The sequence below is a fragment of the Cajanus cajan genome, chromosome 6 (genome assembly GCF_000230855.2).
Source record: "Cajanus cajan strain Asha chromosome 6, NIPB_CcT2T_4, whole genome shotgun sequence".
Classification (NCBI taxonomy): Eukaryota; Viridiplantae; Streptophyta; class Magnoliopsida; order Fabales; family Fabaceae; genus Cajanus; species Cajanus cajan.
In genome coordinates this window covers 37770711-37798395 of record NC_138522.1, presented here as the reverse complement: position 1 = coordinate 37798395, position 27685 = coordinate 37770711, and positions in this window count along the sequence as shown.

Genomic DNA, 27685 nt, shown 5'->3' with positions numbered 1-27685 from the left:
TGGTTCTGTAATTACTTCTGATGTCTGTCCAAAATGTCCTCTAACTATTGAAGGTAGAGATTTCCTGGTTGACTTAATTTGTTTACCTCTAAGTCAACTAGATGTTATTCTGGGTATGGACTGGTTATCTTCCAATCATGTCCTTTTGAACTGTGCTTGTAAATCTATTGTTTTTGGTGAACCTGTTGAAAAAGTGAGTAAAGATTATTTGACTGCCAACCAAGTTAAGGTGTCTATGCAAGCGGATGCCCAAGTGTACATGTTGTTAGCTTCTTTAAATTCTGAGAAAAATGTTTCAGTAAATGAACTGCCTGTTGTATGTGACTTTTCGGATGTCTTCTCTGAGGTGTCTAGCTTACCACCTAGAAGAGAAGTAGAATTTTCCATAGATTTAGTTCCAGGAGCAGGACCTATTTCTATTGCACCTTATAGGATGTCACCCATAGAGTTAGTGGAACTGAAAAAGCAAATAGAAGAATTGTTGGAGAAGGGGTTTGTGAGACCTAGTGTATCACCTTGGGGAGCACCCGTACTCTTAGTCAAAAAGAAAGATGGTAGCATGAGATTGTGTGTGGATTATCGCCAGTTGAACAAAGTGACCATTAAGAACAAATATCCATTGCCTAGGATAGATGATCTTATGGATCAGTTGGCAGGTGCTTGTGTGTTTAGTAAGATTGATCTTAGATCAGGATACCACCAGATTAGGGTTAAGGAAGAAGATGTACCTAAGACAGCCTTTAGAACTCGCTATGGACACTATGAGTATCTAGTAATGCCTTTCGGTGTGACAAATGCTCCTGCAATTTTTATGGACTACATGAACCGGATTCTTCATCCATACTTGGATAAATTTGTAGTTGTCTTTATAGATGACATACTAGTTTATTCTAAGACTAAAGAGGAGCATGAGGAACACTTAAGGGTAGTACTACAAACTCTCAGGGAGAAACAACTTTATGCTAAGTTGTCCAAGTGTGATTTTTGGCTAGAGGAGGTGAGTTTCTTAGGACATGTAATTTCAAGTGGGGGAATAGCAGTGGATCCATCTAAGGTTGAGGCTGTGCTTAATTGGGAGACACCTAAGTCAGTTAGTGAGATTAGGAGTTTCCTTGGATTAGCTGGATATTATAGGAGATTCATAGAGGGATTCTCTAAGTTAGCATTACCTTTGACAAATTTGACTAGGAAAGGGGTTGTGTTTGTTTGGGATAGTAAATGTGAAAATAGTTTCCGAACCCTTAAGGAAAAATTGACTAGTGCACCTGTTTTAGTATTGCCTGATCTTAGTAAGACTTTTGTGGTTTACTGTGACGCTTCTAAGATGGGTTTGGGTGGTGTATTAATGCAAGAGGGTAGGGTTGTATCTTATGCATCCAGACAATTGAAGGTACATGAGAGGAATTACCCCACCCATGATCTTGAATTAGCAGCTGTGGTATTCACACTTAAGATTTGGAGACATTATTTGTATGGTTCAAAATTTGAGGTGTTTAGTGATCATAAGAGTCTTAGGTATTTATTTGACCAAAAAGAATTAAATATGAGGCAAAGGAGATGGTTGGAATTCCTTAAAGACTATGATTTTGATCTTAATTATCATCCAGGAAAAGCTAATGTGGTAGCTGATGCCTTGAGTAGAAAATCTTTGCATTTGTCTTCTCTTATGATTAGAGAGATGGATCTTTTGACACAATTTAGAGACTTGAGTCTGACTTGTGAAGTGAACCATAATAGTGTAAGACTAGGTATGACTCGGGTGACTAGTGAGTTGTTGGGGGAAATTAGAGAAGCACAGTTAATGGATTCATTTCTAGAGGCTAGACGAAAGGATATAGGACAAGGGATTGGAGAAGAATTTACCTTGGGTGCAGATGGAGTGGTAAGATTTAAAGATCGAGTATGTGTGCCTAGTAACCCTACACTTAAACGACTGATACTAGAGGAAGGTCATAAGAGCAAGCTTAGTTTTCATCCAGGAGCAACTAAGATGTATCAAGACCTAAGGAAGATATTCTGGTGGCCTAGGATGAAGAAAGATATAGCTGAATTTGTGAGTGCCTGTCTAGTATGTCAGAAGGCTAAGATAGAGCATCAAAAACCTTCAGGACTACTTCAGCCTTTGAGTATACCCGAGTGGAAGTGGGATAGCATTTCTATGGACTTTGTAGTTGCTTTGCCTAGGACTAGGAAAGGGCATGATTCCATTTGGGTTATAGTTGATAGGTTGACCAAGAGTGCACATTTTCTACCTATTAACATTAGGCATTCTCTAGAGAAATTGGCTAGATTGTACATTGATGAAATTGTGAGATTGCATGGGATACCATCTAGCATAATTTCAGACAGAGACCCTAGATTCACCTCTAGATTTTGGGAGAGCCTACAACAAGCCTTGGGAACCCAACTGAGACTTAGTTCAGCATATCATCCTCAAACTGATGGTCAGACTGAGAGGACTATTCAGTCTTTAGAGGATTTGCTTAGAGCCTGTGTTTTGGACCAAGGAGGAAGTTGGGATAGCCTTTTACCTTTGATAGAGTTTACCTATAATAATAGTTACCACTCTAGCATAGGTATGGCACCCTATGAAGCCTTGTATGGTAGGAGGTGTAGAACTCCTTTGTGTTGGAGTGAGCCTGGAGACAATGTCATCTTAGGACCTGAGATTGTGCAACAAACTACTGAAAAAGTTAAATTGATACAGGATAGGATGAGGACAGCTCAGAGTAGACAGAAAAGTTATGCTGACAGAAGAAGAAAGGATTTAGAATTTCAAGAAGGTGACCATGTATTCTTGAAAGTCACTCCGTGGACTGGGGTTGGCAGGGCATTAAAATCCAGAAAACTTACTCCTCGATTTATTGGTCCTTTTCAAATTCTTAAAAGAGTCGGCAATGTTGCCTACCAAATTGCTTTGCCTCCTAATTTGTCAAATCTTCATGATGTCTTTCACATTTCTCAACTTCGAAAATATATCCACGATCCTTCGCATGTGATTGAGTCGGATCATATTGAGGTTAAGGAGAACTTGACGGTGGAAGCTACCCCGATAAGAGTCGAGGATCGAATGGTAAAGCAACTTAGGGGTAAAGAAATTCCTTTGGTAAAGGTTATTTGGGGAGGAGCTATACCAGAAAGTGCTACTTGGGAATTAGAGGAAAAGATGAAAGCTTCATATCCATTTTTATTTGCATCAGGTAATTTCGGGGACGAAATTTCTAAAAGGAGGGGAGTAATGTAACATCCTAAAATTTTATTTTGGGATTGTTAAAAGGATTATCATATTTTTTTTATATATGTATTTTACTATTTATGTATACGTATTTTACTATTCACGTATACGTATTTTTGAATAGTAATATATGTATTTTTGAACAGTAAATCCGTGGACGAACAGTAATCTCGTGAATGCACAGTATTTTACTATTAATATTATTTTAATGAATAGTGCATAGTAAATATAATATTATTTTAATCTGCATAGTAATTCCAGAATTTCTATAAATAGAGGTTAGGGGCTGAAGGAAATTCATAACTTGAGATAAGGAAATTCTGGAGGAAGAAAGAGAGAGAGAGAGAAGAATCTAGAAAGAGAGGAGGTTCTGCTCTAGTTCCGGTCCTAGTTAATAAAAAAAGAAGAGGAAGTTCTACTCAAATTTCTATTTAATCAGGTACGGGGGAAAAGAGGATTATTTATATGTAAAATACATGAGGGTATTGGGTAGAATTTCTTAGAATAACGTTTGATTTATGTGAATGGACGGCCAAGCCTCCTATTGATTTAAAATTTGGAATTTATGTGAATGGACGGCCAAGCCTCCTATTAATTTCTAATTTGGAATAATTAGGAATTTTACTGTTATTCTATTAACTTTTATGTTAATGAAAGTTAATTGCTATATTACTTGTAAGAATGAAGAATATTGATATAATATGCTTGAGGGGTATGTAGATCTTACTTTGTTAAGTTTATTTGTTATATGGAATTATACATGTGTTATAAATTTGATGAGATGTTGTATGGTTGTGATATGATTGTGATTGTGATGTCTCACATCGATGGCTAGTATGGCACGGCTCTGTATAAGTGGTGTTACAGGGAAGGCGTGACCCTAGCATGGTGTGAGATGAGAAAAACAGTTAACACCACCACTTATGTCAGTTATGGCAGCCCTGACATAGGGTTAATTGCAAGAGATTGTACTGATTGTAATGTGATTGTTGTTACTCACACTAAAGGATTAAGGATGATACGAACCCTGTGTGGTGGATACTTCAGGGACGAGCGTACTCCTCGTAAATCAGGGATGATACGAACCTTGGGTAGGTGATGCTTCAAGGACGAGCGTACCCCTGGTATGGTGTGAGTAAGGGAGGCAATTAACCTGTATCACTTGTGTCAGATGTGGCGAGGTCTTGGCATAGTGTTAATTGTGATATTGATGGACATGAAAATGATTTTATGATTGTGAAAGTGACATGTATAATGGTTTGTGAAATGGTTGAATATTTGATAATTAAATCTATATACATTTATATGAAATAAACAAGTTGTTATAATAAATTATACTGTGATGTGTTTGTATGTGTTTTGCATATAGATAATTTTTCTTTTCTCACCGTATAAATTGTGGATATTTTTAGGTGGAGAGGATCCAGCTGCAATTGGTATATAGTATGTCAGCAGTTTTATTTGGGAAAATGCTCTGATAGTGTGACATCGGGGCAGAGGATTTCTAGTTTAAGATATTTATGAAAATTCTGTAATATTATTTTGAAAACAATTTTAGAAACTCTTGTATTTTAGGTTTGATATTTCTATTAATGTGGTGTATTGAATTTTTGTTATGTGAACCCTTTTACCAATTTCAAAAGTTTATTTTCTTTAATTTTGTTACACTATTTCGATATATGTTTTGGGGTAGTAAGGGTGTCACAACCTTCGTAATCTATAACTGCCCCATCATTCACGCAGGTGTGGATACCCACCTTGAATCGCTATACCCATCTTCTTTCGATTTATCGAATAGTTCCTTGAGAATATTTCAACTACTCAAGGATTCTTCTAAATTGATTCAACAGATGTCCCCTAGAAAATATTTTCTTCAAGGTGAAAGAAAACAAATGTTTTTTATACGTGCCTTTCTGCCTTTTTCGATGGAACCCTAACCCTGCCATCAGCATTAAATAGCCCTAACACCAATTCAAATCAAATCTTTGAATTTATTATCTTTTATGATTTGGTGGCATGTGATCATGTCTTTTTAGGCATGCATTTAGGTATTCATTTTTTGATCATAAGGCATGTTTTTCCTTTCAAATCAACCCGGTTTAACAATGTAGGACCATTCATTTATGGCCCATTTACTTTATTCAAGTTCTTCTCGATCCCTAGAATGTTTTTTTACTTTTACCGCTCTTAAAAAAGTCACCTTTTACCTTGTTCTTCCTCTAAGCTTTCTACTTGTATCACCATGGCTTCCTCTGCTGCTTCCACTTTAACCACTACTTCTAGGCTTTCCCCAACTCTTGTTTCTGCTCCTTCTACACAATCACTCCCCCTGTTGATGGAGAATGTTGTCGTCCCTATTTTTGAAAGGAGGCAATGAGGCTTTTGTTCCCATTCCTGGAATGGAAGAAGCCAGCCTTAAGATTTATCAATCCTAGGTACTCATTCCTTTCTCTACTCAAGATGGTTCTACTCATGCTTTTCTTGGTCCTTTTGTGGGTCTAAACAAGAGGAAGTATACCAACACCCTACTTCCTGAGGATTCCTCCACCTCACCATTTGTTTATTCCCCTAGGATAGATTTGGCTTTTTATAATGATATTACTATGATTTTTAGGGTTTTCCCTCCTATTAAGGATAGACACTTACAATGGCTTGAACGTGTAGAAAGTTTTATGCAAATTGCCTGGGTTGGCGCCAATATATTTGACTTTGTTTAACTAGCCAAGTTTAACTTACACATCTTTGATCCCCAAATGCTCTTTTTTGCTATTTTTTTCTAGAACAGGGAAACTCAAGCTTTTGAGTTTCCATGTGGGTTCATATGCCCCATTTTATTGGATATAGCTACTATTACCGAGTTGGCACCCATAGGGGATAGGTTTTATCCAGATGCATTAGAAGAAGAAATCTCTCTCAAGGAAACTTCTATTACTTGGGATAAAAAGACTTACTTGGCCTTCATCAGTGCTCAAATGGGTAAGGCAGATACACTTGTCTCGGAATCACAGCATATTGCTTTTCTCATGTACTAGTTATCTACCTGCATTTTTTGTACTCCATCTCTTCAGGTGCCAAAATATTATTACATTTTGGCTCAAGCTCTACATTTATAGGAGAAATTTTTTTTAAGCAAGTTATTACTGGCTTCTTTGTATACTTGCCTCAATGAAGCCTTAAAGAGTCTGTTTCGAGAGTCTGTCATCATAATATTTCTGGGCCGTTATGGTTATTACAGCTATGGCTTAATGCCATTTTAGAAAAGAAACTTTGACTTACCTCTTCTCATCCTTCTCTTATATACCAACTCGAAGGGGCACGATTAACCACACTAACTCCTAGGAAATGCTCTGTTGCCAACTTTGCTCGTGCAAGTGATTTTAAGCTTCAAGGAGTTTTTTGAAGACTTAGCCCCTTTTATACGCCCAGATCTGATAGGTCCTTCTTGGCTTCGATATAATAATCGAGTAGGGTGTATCTCTCGAGAGGCAATCGACATATGGTTTGGCTTTCTATCTTCGAACACTATCTTGTCGGGAATGAGACAACAGGATGTGAGGATTTACCCTTATTTAATCCTCTCAAGGGGATGCCCCTTCCTTCGAGATAAAACCTAAATCTCCTTCCGTTCGAGGTATTTCCTTATCTTATTGATTTTTAGTGTTTTTTGAAAGCATAGGAGTTAATTACATGGCTTCTCACAGATGTGGAATTGGTCATCCCGGAACTCATTCAGCCACTTACTCCATTCTCTCGACTGGATAAGGATGATATTGGATCTTTCATGCCTCCACCAACCTCAATACCTTTAGCTGATCTAGACCTCATTAGTTTCTTCAATGATGATGTTGATGTTGACAATATTTTTGAGGTGTTAGACAATTGGACCAGTAGTGCATTGGTGTTTGAGAAGACCCTAGAATCTGTCATCAGCTTTCAAAAACTATTGGTATCATTCTGTTCTAAGGCCTACGTAGAGGACCTTGATCAAGCATTTCTTGTTCCGAATTTCAAGACTGAAATCGAACAAATGATGGATGATTTGCTGGCATTTCTCGATCTTCCCCTCAAAGTAAATAATGAACTACAAGAATATGTGAAAACCTTCACACTTGCATCTGAGCTACGCACTAAGTGGGCTATCTCTTTCCAAGAGCTAGCCCAAATCGAAGTGGAAATAGAGGGAGACGGGGCTCAGCTCGAACAACTCAAGTAGGAGTTGCACTCCATTCGCAAATCCATGGAGCAAATGATACCAACCTTGATGCAACTTCAAAAAGAGGAGGCTGATACAGAAAGAACGATTAAAGCTTTGCAAAGAGAACTCGATGAGCTTCGGGCCAAGCAAGTGCTAAAAGCCCAAAGTCAAGAGGTGGTTCAAAGGCAAAATCGCCTAAGGGATGAAGGGAAGGAGATTTCTTCAAGACTCTCGAAGACCTTGGATCATAAGAAAAGGCTAGAGACCTAATGTGCCTCTCGGAGGCAGAGCTTAGATCAGGCTTACCAGGCTTATAGTAGTTTTAGATTGAAATATTGTAAATAGGCTTCATGTATTGTTCGACATATTTCCATTCTGAAATCTTTCATTATAATTTACTTTTGTGGAAACTCTTTAAGAATTTTCCATTGATCACCTTACTAGTATTTCTTGAATTTATGTATTTAATCAAATATGCGTTATGTGAGTAAATTTGTTTGACCACGAATGGGCCTTCCCAATTATAAGACCATTTGCCATGATCTCGAGATTTCTAATCCATTGGTAAGATTACTTTTAATATTAGGCCACCCCTCGAGAACTTTTTATTTTTAACCTTCTTATTATATACTCGAGCAATTTTTTCTTTCTGTTGAATGACATTTTGTATTGCTATCATTCTTTCGTCATCTAATTGGATTAACTTGTCGTACATTAAGTTCCAATAATCTTTTATGGGTAGGTCATTTTGCCTTTGTATATGAATGGATTGCAAATTAATATCTATAGGCAAAACTGTTTCATGACCATACACCAATTTATATGGTGTAGTTTTAGTGGCACTCCTAGGTGAATTTCTATAAGCCCATAACACCTGTGATAGTGTTTCGTGCCAATTTTGAGGTTTCCTGAGATGTATTTCTTAATCAAAATTATTACCACTTTGTTACTAGCTTTAACCTGGCCATTAGCTTGTGCATAATAAGGTGTCAAAGTAACCAATTTAATGCCTCTTGACTAAGCATATTGTGTAATCTTTCGACCTGTGAATATTGTCCCTTTGGTCTGTAATTATTTTGTAAGGTATTCCAAGTTGAAATATGATGTGATCTTCGATAAAGTCTATAACTTCTTTTTGACCCACCTCTTTTAACCACTTCGTAAAATACTCTATGGCAACAATTATATATTTGTAGTTTCTTGTTGATGGAGGATGTATCTAGCCAATTACATCAATTGCCTATCCTCAAAACGGCCAAGGCTTAATAATCGAATGTAACACACTCGCTGGTAGTTTCTGTATCGAACCGTGCTTTTGACATTCCTCACAACTTTTAGCGAATTCAATATAATCCTTAAACATTCTTGGCCAATAATATCGTCTCCTAGATAAGGTCCATTTCATCTTCTTTCCTGCTTCATAAGCTCCACAAATACCTTCGTGTACTTCTACCATAGTTATATAACCCAAATGGTCTCCAAGGCATTTAAACAGAACACCATCGAACCCTTCCTTGTATAGTTCGTTGTTTAAAATCACAGAGTTGAGGGCTAGATGCTTAATTTTCCTTTCAGTCTTCAAATATGGTTTTTTGGAGATATTTTATTAATTCCTTTCTCCGGTCTTGAATAGTTAAGGTGTCAATGACGAGACATTTGTGATGATTGGCCAACTCATTCTCCATGTTGATCAAAGACTCGAGACACTCCTTACTTATCTTATATCCGGATGTAGTTTGAGCTATTTCGTTCGCAATCCTATTTTAGTTTCGAGGGACATGCTCTAATTGGACTTCATCGAATGAATTAAGCATATAGTTATGGTTCATGAATTACATTTTAATAGCTTCTCATTTATGCATTTGTATTCTTGAGTTAACTGTTTAATTATAAGTTGAGAGTCACCTCAAATTATTATGTTCCTTGCCCCCAAATCTTTAAGTAATTTTAACCCAGTGATCAATGCTTCATATTCATTTTCATTATTCAAACATCAGATTTTGTTCTTAGTGAAAATTTTGTGGGAATTCCATTAGGGGAAATAATCAACAACCTGATTCCTGCTCCTAACTCATGTTTCGATCCATCGAAAAATAGCTCCCAAGGTTTAGTGGTTAAGTAATTAACTTTCTCTATTGCATTCAAGTGATTTGTGAGGAAATCAACAATTACTTGACCTTTCGTAACTTTGAGAGGAATAAATGTTAACGAATATTCTGTCAATGTAGTTGCCTATTTACCAATTCGAGAATAAAAACAGGTTTAGACAACTTATACTTAATAACATTACTTTGAAAAAATACTAACACATCATAAGGTCTGAGATAATATTTCAACTTTGTTGAAGCATAATATAAACTTAAACATAACTTCTTTAAAGTAGTGTATCAAATTTCTGCCCCAACCAACATTCTACTACGGTAATAGATGGCTCTTTCGATGCCATTATCATCTTCTTGCGCCAACGTGCCCCCAATAGTTGAATCGTTGGCCAAGACATACAACTTTAACTTCCTTCCTCTAAAGGGTGGTACCATCATTGGAGGGTTGGCCAAGTAAAACTTGATCTCCTCGAATGCTCTCTAATGTTCTTTATCCTATCGAAATTCTTCCTCCTTCTTCAAACATATAACAAAGGAGAGAACACCTTAGTCTTTCCTGACAAATTCAAGATAAATCTTTTAAGGAAATTTATCTTACCTAACAAAGATTGAAGTTCCTTCTTGCTTGAAGGTGGCCTAGTTTCCATCATTGCCTTGGTCTTGTTTTTGTCCACTATTCGATACCCTTTTGGTGTATAATGAATCCCAAAAATTCACCTGCTGAAACACCAAAGCACATTTTAGTGGATTCATTTTCAGTCCGTGCTTTCTCATTCTTTCAAAAAACATTTTTAGATGTTGTAAGTGATCGATCTTTTGTTTTGATCTAATAACTATGTCATCAATATAAACCTGTATAAATTTACCGATTGTCATGAAAAATTAAATTCATTGCTCTTTAATATGTTGAACCTGTATTTTTTAAACCAACAGGCATTACCACCTATTCATAAGTTCCTAAAGCACCTGGGCACCTAAAAGCAGTCTTTGACACATCATTTCTAGCAATATAAATTTGGTTATATCCAGAATACCCGTCTAACAAACTTAAAATTTTGTTACCTGTAGCTGAATCAATCATCGTTTCGGCAATAGGCATAGGATACTCGTCCTTGGGTGTAGCTGCGTTTAGATATCAAAAATCAATGCACACCCTCATTTTTCCATTTTTCTTGATGACAAGCACAATATTGGATATCCAATCAACGTATCTCAAAGTGCGAATGAACCTGGCTTTCAATAGTCTTTCAATTTCTTCTTTAATTTTTTCGATCGCCTGTGGAGCAAACCTTCGCGAGTTCTGCTTTACTGGCCTTTTCCCTGGGATAATTGGCAGTATGTGCTTTACTAAACTTTGATCCATATTAGACATTTCTTTGTAATTCCAAGCAAAACAATCTTTATATTCATGCAAAACTTGTACGATTTCTTCTCTAAGACTTCCCTTCACTAGTTTGCTGATATAGGTGATTTTCTTGTTTTTGGTTGTACCTAAATTAATTTCTTCCAAAGGGTCCTGAGACTCTAATTTAAAATCATCATTCATCATTTTCTCAAACCCCAAAGGAGAATCATTGAAGACTCAAGATTTTCTTGTTTTGGTGCCTCAAGTGTTATATTTTTTCTTTTATTTTTTTGATCCTACTCTTTTTAGTTTTCTTTTCCTTTTCTTTCGGCCCTTGCGGTTGAGGCATCTTTTTCATCCTTCATATGATGTATGGCCCGCTTAGCCATCTCGACATCTTCATACTCTCCTTTAGCCCCCTTGGCCTTTTGTTCGGCCATGTAGGCCAAAACTTGAGCTAAGAAGCTCGAATATTGATCTTGTTTAACCATTCTTGCTCTTAAGCCGATTCAATTTCGGCCCAATGAACAATAAATCCTCTTTGCACATCCCAGCAAAAAATCTTCTCAAAGCCTTCCTCCTCATCTAAGACAGACAGATCGCTAGTGTCAAAAGGCTTGGTTTTTACGAATGCAGTAATTTATTGGTCCGTGAAATACATTTCAGTCTAATACCCCCAAAAGAACACTTTCTAGTGAAAATTCGAGGACACTACTCCTACCCCATGGATCCATTCTCATCCCAGCAACACATTAAAGTTAGCCTTCGAGAGAGTTACAATGAATATGGTGGTCCTCTTTACACTGCCTATTTGGAGATCGGGTAAGATCATCCCTTCAGGTTGTGAGGACTTCCCTGCATAGTCAGATTTGAGGATATTATGGGAATTCAAGTCTACCAAGGTCTTCCAAAACCTTGTTAGCATTGTTTGTGGGAGCATATTGATAACAACACCTCCATCCACCTAGACCTTATTTACTTCATGCCATTCAATCATTAGGGTCAACAACAATGGTTTCAGGTGATCCTTCATCTCTTGGGTAGGTGAATCAAAAATAGCCGAATTCAACCTGGGGATGACCCGAGAGATCTGATTTACCCACACTATCTTTGATTCATAGTTAGGATCATCAAAAAATCCTTCATGTGCATGTCCTCCTACTCATTTATAGATTTCATTGCTTCACGGAACTTAAAAGGCAGGATCGAAACCACTCCACAAATATCCTCCAGAGACTCCTTGAAACCACTTTCGGAGGAATCAATTATCAAGTCTTCATCATCTTCCGAGAATTTCTTGGATGAATATCCTCTATGAGGTACATGGATTGAGAATCGATTGCCTTTGAGACCCTCAAAAATGGCTTTCCTCATTCTTTGTTGCCTCTTTCATTGCCTCTTAGTAAGGCTATTAAAGGGATATCTTATTCCTCGCCCATAATTTCCAAACGTGTTTGGGAAAAACCCGGGACCTCCATAGAGTGGTGGCTTCGAGTAATTCATGACCTATTTCCCCCGACCAAGTCCAGCAACGAGCCTTTACGAAGTATTCCATTTTCAAATCAAAGAATTGGCATTTGGTAGATGTGTTGCCAAACTTATAAGAATTGTACATCTCCATCTTTCCCATAGGGGCGTTATATTGAGGCATATAACTTAATTTCTGCATAGTTAGTCCAGTATTCGATCTCGACTTCTCTCGAGTCTTTTCAACTCTATAATTTTTCATCATTTTAGATTCCCCGAAGGCCTTAGTAGCAAAGCTATCAAACACAATGCTACATTGAGGACAAAGCATGACCTCTCGATCAACATTCTTTTTCCTTGAAAGGAATTCAACCAAGTTGTCACCCTCTTTCGGGTAAATGGGTTCTTCTTCCTTAGCGAAATCATCTAGGAGCTCTTCTAGTTTTTTTCTGACATAGACTCAACATTCTCATCTTTGTCTATGTTCACATCCACCATATTAATGTTCATGTTTAGCCCAATTGAAACGGGTTCCACGTACCCAGTATGTGCAGCAAATGGATTAGTGTCGACCTTCATATCCTTCTCCTCGAAGGTGAGACGACCGTCAACAATTGCTTTCTCGATCATGTCCCTGAAACGCACACAATTATTAGTCCAATGGCCATACATATTATGATATTTTCAAAACTTATTTCCTTTTCTTTGCTCAAGGGGAGGAGTTTTATGGTTATCTGGGACTTTAATTTGTTTGTCTTTCAACGAAATGTCAAAATTCTTATCTGTTTTCATATATCAAAATTTTATTTTCTATTCGAACCAATTTCTACATCATTTTCTCTGGGTTTTAACATTTGACACTAATAAGTAGGACCAGGTTGTAACTCGCCTAAATTCACTTCTAGGTCTTCACTTAGACTTTTATAATTAACATCATCCTTAATCTCGACATTGTCTAAGTAAGCTACTTTCTCTTTTCGAACAAACCTATCAAATTTTCTCAATCTTTCCTTTTCGGCTTTAATTTGTTCGATTCGTCTCACTTTTTCTGCTAATTGGGCCATATCTGTAAGTTGTTTGTGAATAATCAATTTTATCCGGACTCACAAAAATAATGAAATGGACATCTACTATGAAGAGGAGGAGCTCTCAAAGTATGGAGGTGACAACAAGGAAGTTTGAAGCAAAAAAAAAAAAAAAAGTTAAGTAGCCCAGAACGGGCCGTTCCACAATGGGAACGGGCCGTTCCAAGTCAATTAAAAGGCCTACATTTCCTTATCTGGAACGGGCCGTTCCGACTTTCAGAACGGGCAGGTGCGCTTTTAGAACGGCCGTTCCGAATTTAGAACGGGATGTTCCGAATTTAGAACGGGCCGTTCCGATTTTGGAACGGGCCGTTCTGGAAAATTCTGACGTCTATAAATAGATGTCTCCGGCATTGTTTTCAGGGCCCCCCGGAAAAAATTTCGTCCAGTACTCTTCAGAGCTCGAATTTTTTTTCTTCTCGCTCTCCCCCTCTCTTTCGTATTTCTTGAGATCTGTGAGACACCTCTGTAGTGTGAAAGGTAGCCAAAAAGTACCTTCTTGATCATCATATTCGAAGATTCAACTCATTTGCTATCGTTTCTTTTCTTAACCTTTTTTTTTAATTTGTTTATTTATTTATTTATTTATTTTATTATTTTTATTTTTATTTATTTATTTATTTTTGTTTATTGTTTGTACATAGTGAATATGATCTGTTACCTTTAAGATTGTTATTTATAAAAATATTTAAAATACGACCAATAATAATGTTAATTGAATAACATTTTTATCTTTAACATTATTAGGTCCTGGGGGTTTAATGATTAGTCATTTGCTAGCTTAAACTCTCCTGTACAAATTTTTTTTAAAGAATAAAGATATGTTGCAACCAATAATGTTAATTAAATAGCACTTCTATTTTTAACGTTATTGGAAGGATTTATTGATTAGCCATTTGCTAACTTGGATCCTTATGCAAAATCTATTTCCTTAGATAAAAAAATATAAACATAATTTTTCCTTCATGTATACTTATTTTTATGGTTAATGATATTAATTGAGTAGCACTTCTACCTTTTAATATCATGTAAATCATAAAAGTTAATATAATGATCATTCATTGTTCTAAGCTTTAAGCATGATTTAATATCAACAAATAAAAATCAATAACATTGATTGAATAACAATTTTATCTTTCATGTTATTGGAAGGGTTTATTGATTAGTCATTTGCTAACTCAAATACCTATAATTTTCTAATAAAAATACAAAAAAAAAGAGTATCTCAGATTAAAAAAAAAGGAGTAAATTAAATATTTATAAATTTATATAATTTTGCGCAAGTAATTAAAGATATTGTTTTTACAGGCGTTGTAGGGTGTTAATACCTTCCTTACACGTAATCGACTCCCGACCCCAACTTTAATTTTAAAGATTGTCTTTTAAAGGGTTTTCCAATGTTTTTTCCTTAAAATAAAATATTGGTAGCGGCTCCATTGAATATAAAAATGTTAGCGTCATCCCGTCGTGATCTCGGTTACAACAGATGGCGACTCCACTAGGGACCTTTGAGAGTCAGGCCTATTAAATTAATTGCGCAAAATTATGATTTTATATATATTAACTTTTTCCCTTTTATTTTTGTTTTATTTATTTATTGTTTTATTATTATTATTATTTTTACGCATGTTTTGTTTAGATTTAAAGCTTAAATTAGGGTTTTATTTATTTTATTTGCATCTCTGTTTATTATCTCACACACGCACTAACACTTGTACCTCAAACACTTTGGGCTCTATACCCGAGCCTGTGCGAACCTAAGAAGAGAAGGTGACTTTATGACTGTTATTGAGGGGCTTGATGCTCACTTGACCGTTGTTGAGTTATTGCTCAAGTTGTCACTAGTAGCATGGGTTAATCATATTGAGAGGGTATGTTCCCTACTTGTGATTGATTCATACGCTAGGTCCTTATTTATATGATAAGGGCAACCTGGGGACCAATAGATCTTGAGGAGTTTTTAGATCCACCCATAAAACCATGCACTAATAGGTGGACTTAATGACTTTCCAAAGTAGGGTGTTAACCTTAAAATTTTCCTACCCTAGGTTTACCGTAGTAGGTCACCTTGTACTACTCTCTATCCCTCTTCTTATATATATTCATACTAACAAAAAAAAAAATCATGTTAATACATTCATGCATCATACATTTATATCCAATACCATTTTTTTTAGGTTGCTTTTCTTGCCTAAAATAATTTTTTTTTAATAAAGGATAAATGATAACAAGTCATGCATACATGCATATTAGGGGCATAGTAAGTCACATTTTAATTAATTCTTTGTCTCATTTTTTTTCCTTCTTTTCATTTAATTAAGTCTTTATCTCATTCGTTTTTTTTAAACCTTAAAATAATTGATAGTATTCAATATGGAGGAGATTCAAAATCATACTGGCAATGCATTAGGGTTAAGCAAGAGTATTAGGATAAATGTGCTAAAACATGATCTCCAAAGGGTAGTAAGATCTGCCAAAATAATAGCACATTTGACTTGATATATAACTCGTTTTAGACATCATTTATTGAGGAGAGAATTCTCCCTTGAGTGATTGTTAATCACATTTCGATCTTGAGATTATTGATCCTTGTTTGAAAATGTGGTTCGTACTCTTGCATTGCTAGTAAGATGACCTTATCCATTGAGGAGTGAATGCTCCCTTGAAATAAGTGTCAACCATTGTATGACCTAAGGGGTTTTTTACCTCTAGCGTTGAGATGTGGGGAGTCGCTCTTCAATTTGAATACAAAATCAATTTTTTCCAAAAATTTTTTCTTCTTCCTTTTCTTTTATACTCATAAAAATTCACTTTGTATCCAGAAAGTAATAAAGCAAAAAAAAAAACAAAGTGTTTCCTCGACATCGTTATAGAACACGCTCTCAGGCCAAGATCATGGATGAGATGGAGTAACGCAACAAAGAAATGAGAAATGATATCAATTAATTGAAGGAACAAATGGCCCAAATTTTAGAGATGTTGCCGTCTATACAAGTGAAAAATGTAGAAGGGACCCCTCCAGTAGTTAGAGGAGAATCGTCAACCTCTCCTGTGTATCCACCTGGCTTTACCCCAGCCCCAGCACAACCACTAACTCTACATCTTAACAATCCCAGCCAACATGTTGACCCTCTAGAGGTCCAATGGCCACCATACGGCCTTCCGCCCAACTACACACCTCCAACAATCATGGACCCCCCAGATAAACACCAACTATTGGTGAATCAGCCGCCTACACAGTCGCAACCTACCCAACCTGAGGTTTCACCCATGAATGTTGCCTCTTATAAACATCAAGTTCCTTACCAACCTCCTTATTTTTATACCCCTCACATGGCCTACCCAAATAGCACTGCCATCTCACCATATCCTCATCAACCTATACATCAAGCTCTACAAGTTTCACCCACAACACCTACCGCACGACCACCTCAATTTACCCAGCCATGGAACCAAAACTCTAGCCATATGAGGTCACAAAATACCCAAGATCGAAAACTATTTGAGTTTGACCCTATCCCTATGTCCTATACTAAGTTGTTCCTTCTCCTACTACAAAATTCACTAGTAGTACCTTGCCTGATGAAGCCCGTAGAACCACCATATCCTAGGGGATACGACGTTAATGCCAAATGTGATTATCATTCGGGAGCTATTGGTCACTCCCTTGAAAATTGCAGAGCACTAAAATTAAGGTACAAAGTTTGACTAAGGCTGGGTGGTTAAACTTTAAAGAGGATAATCCTAATATTAGGAACAACCCTCTACTAGGTCATGGAGGGTCGACAGTTAATTCTGTTGAGGGGAATAGATGGGGTCCCTATCAGTGATCTGCGAGAAATCTTTTGAAGTGCGGGGTTTGAGTTTCCAAACTCAATGGCTGTTGTTGAGCAAGACTCTCGTGAGGAAAAATATGCTAGTCTGGTTCATGCTTGTCCAATGAACATGGAACTTAATAATTGGGAGATTTTCAAGCTGCTTGTGATTTTTAATTCAAATTTTAAGTAATTTTCTTGTAATGTCAGTCTTATTGCTCTGCCCAAGGCTTTAAGATTTATTTATTTGAATAAGGGCTCATGTATTTCCTTTTAAATAATAAATAAAATGCATTCATTCTTCTTTCATCTCTTACCCTTTCCTTTCTCCTTAATCTCAAAAATGCATTCACTCATCTTTCACCTCTTACCTCTTCCTTTCTCCTTAATCTTTTTATCAATCTTATCCTAACTTTAAAGAATGCGAAAAAGTGCGCTTGAAAGTGATAATGCTAGTGTTGCATCAAATAATTTTGATTGTGTAGTTAATCAAACTTGTGAGGAAATGGAAAATGATTACTTTAAATACTAGATGTATGCTGATAACATCAATGCTTTGCCAACTTTTCTTAATGTTTTGTCACCACCTTGGCCATTTTCAATGTGGGAAATGGATGTTATTGGCCCTATTGAGCTGAAAGCGTCAAAATGACATCGCTTCATTTTGGTTGCTATTGACTATTTCACCAAATGGGTTGGTTGAAGCCGCTTCATATGCCCATGTGACTCGAAATGTGGTTGCAAAGTTCATCAAAAAGGAATTTATTTGTCGTTATGGTATGCCAAGCAGAATCATCATTGATAATAGAACCAACTTGAACAACAAGATGATGACAAAATTATGTGTTGACTTCAAAATTCAGCACCATAACTCTTCCCCATACCCTCCAAAGATGAACGGGCAGTTGAAGCAACAAACAAGAACATCAAGAAGAGCATTCAGAAAATGGTGGTGACATACAAAGATTGGGATGAGATGCTTCCATTTGCTTTACATGAGCAGCAAACAAGAATATCAAGAGGATCATCAACTGGGGCAACCCCATTTTCCTTAGTTTATGGAATGGAAGCAGTCCTTCCAATCGAGGTTGAAATTTCATCTTTAAGAGTATTAACGGAAGCCAAATTAGGAGAAGCAGAACGTGTCCAAACCAGTTTGGATCAAATTAAATCTCATTGAGGAAAAAAGGTTGAATGTAATTTGTCATGGCCAATTATACAAAAAAAAATGTTCACTAGATTGAAAACCCAAAAGGGCAATCTAGGAAAAAGTTAGAGCGACCCACTAGATTGAAAACTTGAAAGAGCATCTAGGTAAAAATTAGGGTCAACAACAAAAAAAGGAGGCTCGCTAGATTGAAAACCCGAAAGGGCGATCTAGGCAAAAGTTAGAGCGGTCCGCTAGGTTGAAAACTCAAAAGAGCAATCTAGGCAAAAATTAGGTAAAAAAAAAATACACAAAAAAAAGAGCTGGTTAGATTGAAAACCCGAAAAGGCGATCTAAGCAAATTCAGAGCGACATGCTAGGTTGAAAACCCGAAAAAGCAATCTAGCAGATAAGTATCATGCCAAATTTTGAGGTATCAATTGGGGCAAGCCATGGCAGAGCTGAAAACTGGGGCAAAATGCATTGAATTATCCTCTAAAGTTTATTGGCGAGCAATCAAGATTATTGAATTGCAGTACTAGCATTGTTCATCTGGAAAGTGTCACTCACATAACAATTACCTCCATTGCTATCGTTGTATATAGTTGTCATTCTTGTCATACAATGACTTCCATTGTAAACATATTTCTTTCTTGAATAAGATTATCCTATTCCCTTGTTGTCAATTCTCCTTGCATTTTTTGATAATATATTGAAAGGAAATGCATGTTACATGTTAAAAAATTCAAGGCATTACAAATTATTTTTATGAGTTTTAAAAGCCATAGTATGCTTGATAATTTCTTAATAAATGTTACAAAGCGCAACCAACAGGATAACGTTGTTTCAACTCATAAGTGCTTACAACAGCTTAAGGGTAACCCACAGGAAATAGCCAACTATCATTCAAGACAAAAGTATCCAAAGGCCTCACTCATCCATGATCCTTGGCTGTGTGTCACGATGAGGAATTACCAGAAAAAAGAAAAAAGCAAAAGCAAAAGCAAAAAGGGAAAGGAAAAGAAACAAAAGTTTAAGTCTTGAAAGTTGTGTCTCATAACATTTTGCATCATTGCATCACATTTCATTTGCATCTCTTGCTTCCTAGAACTTATGACGTAGAGTTTTTAGGCTAAGCACTTACTTCACATATGACTTTCTATTTAAGTCCAGTATCTACCTGGCACAAGTTGCATTTTTCTTTTGTATAAGTCCAGTACTTACCTGGCACAAGTTACATTTCCTTTTGTTTAAGCCCAGTATTTACCTGGCACAAGTTACATTTTTCTTTTGTATAAGCCCAGTACTTACCTGACACAAGTTACATTTTCTTTTAAAGCCCAGTATCCTCCTGGCACCAATTACATTTTTCTTTTAAAGCCCAGTATCTGCCTGGCACCGATTATATTTTTCTTTTATAAGTCCAGTATCTGCCTGGCACCAGTTATATCTTTCTTTTTAAACCCAGTATCCTCCTAGCACCAATTACATTTTTCTTTTAAAGCCCAGTATCTGCCTGGCACCAGTTATATTTTTCTTTTAAAGCCCAGTATCTGCCTGGCACTAGTTATATTTTTCTTTTGTATAAGTCCAGTATCTACCTGACACAAGTTGCATTTTTCTTTTGTATAAGCCTAGTATCTACCTGGCACAACCCATCGACCAATCCAGAATAAGCATTTGGTCGATCCAATATCAACATTCAATCAATCCAGCACCAGCATTTGATTGAATTGGCACCAATAATCGGTCGATACAGCACAACCATTCGACCACTCTAGCATTAGCATTCAGTTCATCAACATTCAATCAATCCAGCACCAGCATTATTGGCACCAACAATCGGTCGAGACAACTAGCATTCGACCACTCCAGCATTAGCATTCAGTCCATCAACATTCAATCAATCCAGCACTAGCATTTGATTGAATTAGCATTGACATTCGGTCGATCAAGCACAAGCATTCAACCACTTCAGCATTGGCATTCGATTCATCAAGCACAAGCATTTAACCACTCCAGCATTAGTATTCAGTCCATCAACATTCAATCAATCCAGCACCAGCATTTAATTGAATTGGCACCAACATTCGGTCGATCCAACACAAGCATTCGACCACTCCATCAAACATTGACATTCAGTTGATCAAGCACAAGCATTCAACCACTTCAGCATAAGCATTCAGTCGATCTAGCACAAGCATTCAACCACTCCATCAAACATTGAAAATCGGTTGATCAAGCACAAGCATTCAACCACTTAAGCATTGGCATTCAGTTGATCAAGCACAAGCATTCAACCCCTCCAACACAAACATTCAACTTACTTTATCAACAATAGGAGCTATGTCTTGGATAGCTGGATAAAATTAATTCACATCTTTATTTATTTCTTATCACAAATGATCAAAATTACCTTATTTAGATTATTTAATAAGAAATAAATAAAGAGGGGCAACTGTGAATAATCAATTTTATCCGGACTCACAAAAATAATGAAATGGACATCTACTATGAAGAGGAGGAGCTCTCAAAGTATGGAGGTGACAACAAGGAAGTTTGAAGCAAAAAAAAAAAAAAAAAGTTAAGTAGCCCAGAACGGGCCGTTCCAAGTTAGTTAAAAGGCCTACATTTCCTTATCTGGAACGGGCCGTTCCGAATTTCAGAACGGGTCGTTGCGCTTTTAGAACGGACGTTTCGAATTTAGAACGGGCTATTCCGAATTTAGAACGGGCCGTTCCAAGTTCTAAATTAACACAAAACGGCCATATCCAGAACGAGCCGTTCCGATTTTGGAACGGGTCATTCTGGAAACTTCTGACATCTATAAATAGACGTCTCCGGCATTGTTTTCAGGGCCCCCCGAAAAAATTTTCGTCCAGTACTCTTCAGAGCTCGAATTTTTTTTCTTCTCGCTCTCCCCCTCTCTTTTGTATTTCTTGAGATCTGTGAGACACCTCTGTAGTGTGAAAGGTAGCCAAAAAGCACCTTCTTGATCATCATATTCGAAGATTCAACTCATTTGGTATCGTTTCTTTTCTTAACCTTTTTTTTATAATTTGTTTATTCATTTATTTATTTATTTATTTTATTATTTTTATTTTTATTTATTTATTTATTTTTGTTTATTGTTTGTACATAGTGAATATGATTTGTTGCCTTTAAAATTGTTATTTATAAAAATATTTAAAATACGACCAATAATAATGTTAATTGAATAACATTTTTATCTTTAACATTATTAGGTCCTGGGGGTTTAATGATTAGTCATTTGCTAGCTTAAACTCTCCTGTACAAATTTTTTTAAAGAATAAAGATATGTTGCAACCAATAATGTTAATTAAATAGCACTTCTATTTTTAACGTTATTGGAAGGATTTATTGATTAGTCATTTGCTAACTTGGATCCTTATGCAAAATCTATTTCCTTAGATAAAAAAATATAAACATAATTTTTCCTTCATGTATACTTATTTTTATGGTTAATGATATTAATTGAGTAGCACTTCTACCTTTTAATATCATGTAAATCATAAAAGTTAATATAATGATCATTCATTGTTCTAAGCTTAAGCATGATTTAATATCAACAAATAAAAATCAATAACATTGATTGAATATCAATTCTATCTTTCATGTTATTGGAAGGGTTTATTGATTAGCCATTTGCTAACTCAAATACCTATAATTTTCTAATAAAAATACAAAAAAAAGAGTATCTCAAATTAAAAAAAAGGAGTAAATTAAATATTTATAAATTTATATAATTTTGCGCAAGTAATTAAAGGTACTGTTTTTACAGGCGTTGTAGGGTGCTAATACCTTCCTTACACGTAATCGACTCCCGAACCCAACTTTAATTTTAAAGATAGTCTTTTAAAGGGTTTTCCAATGTTTTTTCCTTAAAATAAAATATTGGTGGCGGCTCCATTGAATATAAAATTGTTAGCGTCATCCCGTCGTGATCCCGGTTACGACACTGTTCATTCACAAGTTTCTTCCAAATCGAAAAATATAATCATGTGGCAACTATCTTAACCACTTCGTGTTCAGGTATGTTTGTATATTATCGAGATTTTAACTACCTAAACCTATTTAAATAATCATCTAATGATTCACTATGTTGTCTTTTTATATTCATTAAATCGACTATACTCACCTTAGTTTCCTCTCGAAAGAAATGCTCGTGAAAGCTCCTTTCCAATTTTGCCCAAGTGATAATTAAGTTAGGTTGCAAGGTAGTAAACCATGTAAAAGCATGTTTGGTTAGAGAGCTTGAGAAATATTTCATTTTTAGGTATTCATTACTCACTAATTCTCCACACTCGACTAAATATCTTGCGATATTTTCCACGGTGGATTCACTCAGTTCCCCTGCAAATTTTGAGAACTTAGGGACTTTCATCCCTCTAGGTAATTCGGCTTGAGTTACATAGTAAAGAAATGCAGACACAAATAAGGGTGTTCGTTTCATCCTATTTTGAAACCATGCCTACTTAATACCCTTTCTACTATTTCATCTAAGTTCTCCTCGAGATTTCTAGTGGGTCCATCTTGATTATGGCAAATTCAATTTCTAGCTCCTTGGTTATCTATTTCATTGGCTGTGTGATTCTCAATCCCATTTAAATTTTCACTCGTAGCCCTCGAAGGTTGGTTATTAGTAAATTTCTCTCCTATTTTATTTATCAACTCATACAAGGGGTGAGTATATTATGCATTTTTTGTTGACAACAAATTTACCATGTCGTGGTTATTGTGATCCATCTGTTGTCGAAAGGCTATCATGTCTTGATTGCTTATTCCCGTAGGTAAGTGACTACTTTGTCGAACTAATGACCCTTCTTGGCTTGTGCCCACATGTTGGTAAGAGTCTTGCATAATAAAACCCATTCCATTCGGAGTAGAATTATACCCATAAGGTGAGACATGGGTTTGAGGATTTGGCCTGGGATAAGGTATTGGCATTTCTACGTTTACGGGTTAGGTAATTCTCCAATTTAGAGGCATGCCCCATGGGTATTCTCGAGTAGTGTTCATGAATTCTTAAGATGTATTTGTCAACCCTAGAGTATTAGCAACATTTACAAGAGGTGGAGAAACTGCCCTCATGGTTGCATTTGTTACATTTTCTTGATTGGGGTTCCTATTTTCTACATTTCCTTGTTCTTCATTATTCGCATCTCTTCTGCTAGATGTATACATAGTTCTTCCACTCCTAAGTCTCACAAAACATACCTAAAACTAGTTCAATTATGTTTAGATTAGAACAAATGGGTCCCACCAGGCGTGGCAATTTGTTTGTGGTGAAATTCGTCTATGGATTCTTTTTATTCGAACTAGCACAATTTTCAATTTAAGTATGTGTGTCATGCAGTTTTTCCTATGTCTCTTCTATTTGTTATTCATGTACAACAAGTTTTCCAGAATAAACCTTCTACATATCAAATATGAATAACTAAGAAATTTTAGACTTGTCAAGTTCCGATTTTATGCGATTTAGCATGCAAAGATCGCTAGATGTTCTTGATGATTATCATGAAACGAGATTCATGCAAATAGACATTTAAATGAATCGAATGAACAACATATATGTTGATAACAAAAATCATAATTTATTTTCTTCCAATAATTATTAAATTACAGTGCATAAGAATTCGGAGAAGCAATAGAACTACACTACTATGCTATATTAACTAGGCTAGGACTATTCTAAGAAAAGAGAAGAAAAAAGGGTGGCCAAGAAATCATATTCAGCAGTCTCGTACATGGGAGCCATATGCGCGAGTAATGAGTGCTTGTGAGAGTTCGTAAGCATGATTTTTTGACCTCCTAAAATGAGCCTACCTCGCCTATTTATAAAGGATAGGGATGGGTGGTTATTTTTTCTTTAGTTCGACGTGGTATGTGTAACCACTCCCCATTAAGCGACATGGGTAACTTCTCAGCCATTTTCAACTCCCCAAAATTGCTTTTGCATCTCCGACACTTGAATAATGTCTTCGATATCCTTAGTTTTTATACTTTCGAGGAACAATTATTACTCATTGGACCTTTGTAATCTATAAATGCCCCATCATTCACGCAGGTGTGGATACCCCCCTTGAACCGCTCATACCCATCTTCTTTCGATTTATTGAATAGTTCCTTGAGAATATTTCAACTACTCAAGGATTCTTCTAAATTGATCCAAGAAGATGATATTGTTTATACAAGGATAGGATGTGACATAAAATGTGAAAATTTTGTTAAGATACTTTGGAGTTTGTTATGATAATTCATGCCTAAAACACACCCAGATATGTAAAACGTGATTTGATTGATGCTCATCATGTTAGATATACACTTGATCTAATAATATCTAAGTTAGAGACTTAGAGTTATTGTTGGGCAAGTGTATAAGGTCAATGCACGGTATCAGAAAGCATTGACTACCAATTGGCTAAAGATATTTCTATTATAAGTCAGGACTTGGAATATTTTTCCATCGCATTATCCAATTTGGATTGAGTTGAGTTGATCAATTTTTTTTTTTACTTTAACTTATTAAGATTGACTTAAGGTACTTTATTTGCAGTTCATTTAAGGCTTATTTGTAGTTATATTATGTACTTATTTTATTATTGTTTATAGATTTTTTGTGATTATTGTCTTAATTTTTAGTGTTATTCATAAATTATTTGTGATTGTATTGTAAACTTATTTTAATATTGTTGTTGATAGGTATATTAAACATTTGTATCATTTGATTCATTATTAGCATTTTCAATTGTATATGATTATAATTTTTAAAAAAATTAAGATAAATAAAATAAAATTTTCATGTTTTTTAGTAGGATAGCAGGTCAATTCACCAATGCATTATATTGAGATTTTAAGTCAAATGAAAAAATTATCCGATATGTAGCATCTCAAGCTTTCTAAATTATTAAAAATGATATTTTAATTAAATAAATAGGTTTTATAATTATATTAAAAAATTAAATGACTATGATTATTTTTATTAATAAAAGAAAGATTTAATTATTTTTTATTATTAGTGATATAATTATATTTTATTTAACATATTTTGATTAGATATTATCACTTTGATTATCTTACATATTTATATATAAGATTTTGAATTGATTAATTGGGCTAGTATTATATTCTGGGTGATATTTTGAAATAATAATAGTTTTTATTTATTTATTTTCAAAATAGTGGGAAATAATTAATTAAGATAATAATATATTTTGAAAGATATTTTAAGATAATAGCTTATTTATCTATTATTTAAAAGATATATTTTTTTAAAATATTTTTTATAATGATGAGAAATAATTATTTGGGCTTTTGTCGATTGGTCACGCATCTCTAGCTTTGAAGAAGAGGAGAGAGAACCAAAGGTAGTCGGAGATGAACTCGAAGATCCGCACTTGGAGTTTGGAGATCATTGAGGTAAGGGAGGAGTGAGTAGTCTCACTTTAGGCGTGGGATGGGATGTATGTTGAGTAGTGGGACCCTTAATCCCTTCTCTGTTACTGGTATTATATGAAGAGAGTTTTCCAATTAATTGCATTATTTTCTTTTTGTCTTTTATATGATTCTTTGTTGTTCTATTTGATGTTTTATAGTTATATATGTCTTCAATTTCATGATTATTGGACCTATAACTGTGAAGTTTAGATTGCTTTTGGGTTCCTGTGGAAACCTTGAATGGTTATTGTGTGAGTAGTTAATAGGAGTATGTAATTAGAATGTGAAATTGATGTTGGATTTGAATAATTGATGATATAATAGAGTAGTATTAAGCTTTAATCATGATTTTTACCAATTGGATTGGGAGAAGAGAGTTTGGATGTGAGTTGAATCAGATTTTAAAAATTTTGGTATGAATATACCTTTGTATTTATTTGATTTCTCTTATTAATTAAATTGAGTTTTGATTGTTGGTCTAGAAAGTAGACATTTAAAGCTACAGTTTAAACTCAAGAATCACATAACAATGTTAAGGAATTTAAAATTTGAATCTCACATTCTATGTGTGAAATGTAATATGCATACTTTGTTAGCCTTTCGAATAGACTTAAATGATAGAATTAAGTTTTGAAATCTTTATAAAAGTTGTAGCCCCTTTCAAATGTCATTGGATTCACTTATAAAGAAGGTATAGAATTCAAGTTATGATTAAATTAGTAACCAAAGGTCAAACTATTAGATTTAAGCTGAAATGTTACAGTTTTGTATTTTTTTAAAAATAATAGGTGACATAATTAGCTCTTGAAGTCAACATAGAAGTTGAAGATAATTGTTTTAACTTTATAACAAAATTAAGATCAACTTGATATCATATATATATATATATATATATATATATATATATATATATATATATATATATATATATATATATATATATATATATTGCTCTAGATAAGGCATTTGGATCACACAATGTCTTAAAAGGTTAAGTTGTGGAAATGTAATTTGTGAATCAGGATGATAAATAACTTTACTCTGAAAGCGTTTGATCTTATAAATGGTTTGAGGTATTTATATTAATATTTAGGAAGGACTAATTATGCTAGAAAATAATTGTTAATAAGTTATGATGTAAGTTGATTGTTAATAACTTGAGGTATTTTGATAATAGCGATGTCTAAGGACTTAATATATGATATTGATAAGATTGTTAGACTAGTTAAGCTATTGATTTGAAAACTTAATAACTATAGTCAAGGTGTTAACATATGATTAGACGATCTCATAATGATTAATCTATCTTGAGGTGTATCGGATGTTGTGTAATTGTTGTGTTTAAAGCGCAAACATGTGTAATCATTGTACTAATTAATATTGATAACTAGTTGTGATATGTGAGTATAATAGTGTATGATTGTGAGCTATGTATGAGTTGTAGTGACATGAGCTCTTATGTCATTGATTGCTAATATTTAATGGATATAGTTGAATTGTTAATTGTTGTATTGAGATCAGTTGATAGTGAAATGATATGATAATGTGATATGATAAGACATGTGATGCGTGAATTAGTGAGATCATATGAGTTGTTATGCATAAAGATTGTTTGACATGCATCATATGTATATAAGTATTTTTAAGGATATGATATAAAATACACCATCAGGAAAGGTCCCTTATAAAAAATTGGAAACCAACCTTGGAGATAACTCGGTTTGGAAGTCTTAGTCCTACTCCCATGATCATGGGATGTATCTTGCGCAACTTAGCTATCTTAACCAAACCCTGGTAGTATATCCTCCTAGTGAGAGTGTATTCAGGGTGTGACTT